We start from the raw sequence: 5,367 nt of genomic DNA on the forward strand, positions 1-5,367 counted from the left end.
TTAAATTTTCTCTTTTTTTTTTTTTTTTTTTTGAAAATGAGCGGCGCCGAGGGTCAGAGAGCGGCAAGCCCCCCTTCCGTTCAGATCTCATGGTCGTCAGATGAGGTAGAAGTGGTCGGACTGAGCGGGCGACCTGAACCTCCTAGGACCTCCGTTCCAGCCCATGGTCAAGCAGCACCCTCGAGGAAAACACATTCTTCAGGGAGAGAAAACCTCCCCATGGACGAGCTGCCATCAATCCTTCAAGAAACCGACCTGCAGTCGTTCAGCCAAGAGTATAACATTCAGCCCGATTCATACGAACTCATCAAGTGTCACAGCGATCTTCAAGCCGATCACTTCTTCGAAGAGAATGATATGATCATGGTATACGAAGAGCAATTAAAAGCCAGGCTGCGGTTCCCTCTCGACGACTTCTTCAAGGAAGTTCTAAAATTTCACCAAGTGTGCATAGCCCAAGTTCACCTGAACTCATAGCGAATCCTAGTAGCCTTCAGAGGCCTTTGCCGAGCCAAAGGACTCAGTCCTACAGCTAAGGTGTTCACCAAACTACATAGGCTAACTCGTCGAAAGGACGATGAGTATTGGTTCTTCCAGGCGAAGCCACATTGTGGGTTGTTTACCAATCTGCCCTCCTCCCTGAAGAATTGGAAGAATCGCTTCTTTATTCTGAGGAGCAAAATTCTGAACGGCTTTGAGGGTTTCTCACGCAGCTGGCTGCACCAGGGCCCCTTACTTCCGAAGCGCATCATCCTGAATAGGGAAGAAGGCCTAATGGTGATGGGACTGAAAGATCAGGAGGCCAGAGAGAAGTTCTCTTGTTTAGATGCAGTGACAGCCGAACTGCATCATTGGACTATGCAGCTGGTCACCGGCCAAGAACGCAGGCTTCAGCTCTTTGACCTCGGCCTCGGTACTTTCTATATCTCTGATCTTTGGGCCTTAGCGATCTCACTGACCTTTTTTTTGTGCAGGTATGGCAAGCGGCGAGGCTTCCAAGGAGAGCCGAAAGCGGAAGAGAGAGGTCTCCCAGAAAGTGCGGGAGATGAAGCGGGCCAAGGCCCTTCAGATGCCCAGGCATGATCCCGGGGAGATGCAAGGAGATTCGTCTCAACCCTCAGGACCGCTGATACCTGACATAGAAGTGGTTCGGTCTCCTCCTCGTCAAGAAGAGCTGCCACCACCCCCTCCAGTTGCTTCGAGTGCGGAAGGAGGTCCTTCCCAACCTACCTCGAGGACCCTCTCTCGCGACGCTCAAGTGCTGATCCATTCCCTGGAGAAGAACCGAACTGTTCGGGAGAATCTGGGTTTAGCTAAGGTTTTGGGGGCCTCCATCTGCCTTCGGGAGGGTCGGGATAGGCTAACCCCGAACAATCTCGATGATATCCTGACCCAAACTATGAGTCTGAGCGTGGAGAGCTTGGTGAACCAACACATTATCCGGGAGAAGGCTCACCGCTTGAGGCAGGAGGTCGAGAAGGTGGGTCAGGAAGCTGCTTCCCTCCGATCTCAACTTTCGTCCGCTCAAAACTACATATTTGAAATTGAGGGGTAGATGAAGTTCTACGAGGATAAGCTGGCCGAGCAAGCTCATGTTCTTGAAAAGGTTCGGGCGCTCTGAGCCGCTGAAGTTGCTCGCCTCACTGAAGAACTCAAAGCAAAAGAAGAAGAGGCAGTGACAAGGGAGGCCGGCACTTATGTGAACGCTTATGGGGATCTCTTGGCCGAGCTCAGGAAGCGTTATCCCGATGAGGACTTCTACTGGATGGTGGACTTAGCTCCCCAAGACGAAGAGGATAGTGAGGAGGAGGTCGAGGGTGATAGAGGAGGCGAACAAAATGTAGAACAGGCTGGAGGTGATCCTCTAGCCGAATGACTTGCATATATTTTAATTTGAAATGAAATGAAATGAAATCCCTTTTTTGTTCAATGATTGGATGAGATCGGAAAGTATCTTAGTTGCATAAGCACTTGATTGTCTGAACATATTAGAACAACAACTAAAAGTGATTATTAATCTAAGTGTAAGAGGTCGAAAAACATTGTAAGCATGAGATCGATTGAGGACAAACGCCAAACGGGACTTGATTAAAATCGGAAACTTGATTTGAACCCTTAAGATCGAAATCATCATTAAACCGGATTGGAACCTTAACTTTGTCAAACGATTATCCCCCAAACTTTTAAAAGGGAGATCGGCAATAAGACTGGTGGCATGAAGACCTGACGTTGGTTTGGTTTCATTAGACAAGAGATTGGAAATGTGATTGACTGGCCAAAAAACTCGGTAATTGATTTGAGAGACCGGATAGGATTGAGACTTGGTTTAATTTCTTGTAAAGAGAGATCAAAAGTGTGATTAGCTGGCAATGAGGCTTGGCGTCGGTTTGATCCCTATGAAGAGAGATCGGAAATGAACTGAACGACATGTAGACTTGGCGTTGGAGATCGATTTCAAAGTCTATTGATTTCAGGGATCGACCAAAATATGGTATCGACAATTATCAATGCGGGGCAATGGGTATCTATTCTTTATTGTCACCTTATTCAACTGCCGGTAGTCAATACATAAGCGGAGAGTGCCATCCTTCTTCTTAACAAATAACACTGGCGCTCCCCAAGGTGACACACTAGGGCGGATAAAGCTTTTGTCAAGCAGCTCTTGCAACTGCACTTTCAACTCTTTCAATTCTGCTGGTGCCATTCTATATGGTGTTATAGAGATTGGGTCCACACTAGGCATAACATTAATTTCAAACTGCACCTCTCTTTCTGGAGTTAATCCTGGCAATTCATCAGGAAACACATCCAGAAAGTCACATACTGTAGGGATGTTCCTCAGTGCTGGACTCCCCACTTAGGTATCTATCACATGTGCCAAGTATGCTTCACACCCCTTTCTGATCATTCTTCTGGCTAGTGCAGCCGAAATGATGTTTGATGGCAGTAACTGCCTCTCCCCATGTATTACCACATCACTGTACAGAGGAAGACCAAAAGTGACTGTCTTCAGTCTACAGTCAATCATCGCGTGATGCCTAGCTAACCAATCCATGCCCAAGATAATATCATAATTTTTGAAGGGTATTTCAATCAAATCTGATAGAAAAACATGTCCTTGGATCACCAAAGGACAGTCTCTATAGATTCTGTTGACCCTAACCTCCTAACCTAATGGACTAGTTACTAGCACATCATAGTCCATTTGTACACACTGGATAGTAGTAGAACACATCACACTAGCACTGACATATGAATGTGTGGAGCCAGGATCAAAAAACACATATGCATCTTGGTCAAGGATAGAGAAAATACCAGCTACTACATCTGATGTTTCAACTTCCTCCCTCTGACGCATTGTATAGACTCTAACTGGTGCTCCATTTGGTTATGGCTGGTTAATAGTACTCTGACTTCCAGGAGTGTTACCAGGATCCTTACTTCTGCCTCTACCTCGACCAGCTGGCTGTGGCCCTCTAAGTGCAGAGACTTGGGTTGATCCCTCAGATGTGGCAGGAGGTCCAAATCAACGCGGACTAGTACAATCCTTAGCAAAATATCCACTCCCTCCATAGTTGAAACATGCATCGGTGGCCTTGAAACACACCCCACCGTGTGTTATACCACAAGTCTCACACTGATGGACTAATAAAGCTCCTCAAGATGCCTGCTGGGTCTGCTGACCAGACCGGGGTAGTCTTTGGTTAGAGAATCTACCTCTGCCAGATCTACGAGAGCTGGATCCCCCAAACTATTCCCTCTTCCCAGAACCACTCTCAGTAGCCTGGCCCGTAGCCTTTTCAGTCTTTTCTTTCTCTTGAGTGCCCTTCTTCACCATCCCTTCTGATTCTATCCTTTTCAGTTCCAGGGCTTGTGAAATCAGCTCAAAAAAATTCTGGTGTCTGAATCCCACAACTTGCATTCTTAAGCTAGGCCTCAACCCAGCCTCAAACCTCTTACATCTGTCTCTGGGGATGGAGACTAAGCTTCCAGCATAGTGACTTAGCCTTGAAAATTCTCATTCATATTCTGCTATTATTCTGTCCCCTTGCTTCAGGCTCAAGAATTCTTGCAATTTCATATCTATATAAGCATCGAGAACCCATTTCTGCCTGAATTCCCTTAGGAAGTCTATCCATGTTAGCACAGGTGGCTCAACTAGGCTGTGGGGGATGGTCTTCCACCATTCATATGCATCCCCTTGTAGAAGAGATACTGAATATTCAAATTTTAATTCTTCGGCACACTGCAGTTTTCTAAATACTCTTTCCATCTATTCTAGCCACTGTTCAGCCTCCAATGGATCCACAGTGCCCTTAAACTCGGTAGCCCCAAATTTCATTAGTTTTTCATATTGTCGAGCTGGGGGCTGTGGTTGTACTGTAGGTGCTTGCATTTGAACTTGGGGTGGCACATTTCCCATCATTTGTTGAAAAAATGCAGCCATCTGCTGTGAAAACTGAGCAGAAAACTGTGGTACTGGAGTAGGAGCTGGAGTGGCTGATCCACTCACATTCTGAAGTGCTGGGGCTTCTCTTTGGACCTCAGCCTCGACAGATTGCTCCACAGAATGATCTCCCTCTTCCATTCTATTTTCAAAAATTCTCTACTTCCTGAGATCAAACACAAGGAGGTTGACCTCCGTTAGAGCATATTCATGATGTAAATATGTCATATGTATCAATGAAAGACACTTGAGTAGTTGTACTTATCAAAGAAATATTCACATATATAGTCAAAATTCATTGAAAAACCATGCTCTGATACCACTAAAACATGTCACAACTTACCCCTCTATAAGGCATAACATGATCCCGTAGAATACCTAATGAATTATCGAACTTCACCTACCGATAACTCATTAAATACCCTACAAGGGATTTTAAAACCATTTTCTTACTTTTTGAAAGTGATGAACATTTTAGTAGGAATTAAAAAAATTTAATTGAAGTTTCAAAACTAGTAAAATTTTTTATCCATTTTCATTTTTCCATAATTTAGTAAAAATTTTGGCAGAGTGCCGTCTGTATTTTAAGAAAACAGTTCTTCAAAACCTGTAAAAAGCACTTTCAATATTTGTTTTCACAACTCCCAATCACCAAAATAACTTAGTTCATCATAATGCAATTCAAGTCCACAATTCAATCAAAATTTGACATTTCAAAATATCTCATCAATTCATTCACATTGCATTTAATATTTAATTTATAAATACATATCTTAATTTACAAAAAGAAAATCCAAAATACTATATTACAAATTACTGTACAACTGCCCAACTTTACATTAATACATATGATATTACAATATTTACATCAAAATAACTACAAGGGTATAAATAAATACCCGTACCAAAAAGGTCAATGT

Source organism: Hevea brasiliensis, chromosome 16 (genome assembly GCF_030052815.1).
Source record: "Hevea brasiliensis isolate MT/VB/25A 57/8 chromosome 16, ASM3005281v1, whole genome shotgun sequence".
Classification (NCBI taxonomy): Eukaryota; Viridiplantae; Streptophyta; class Magnoliopsida; order Malpighiales; family Euphorbiaceae; genus Hevea; species Hevea brasiliensis.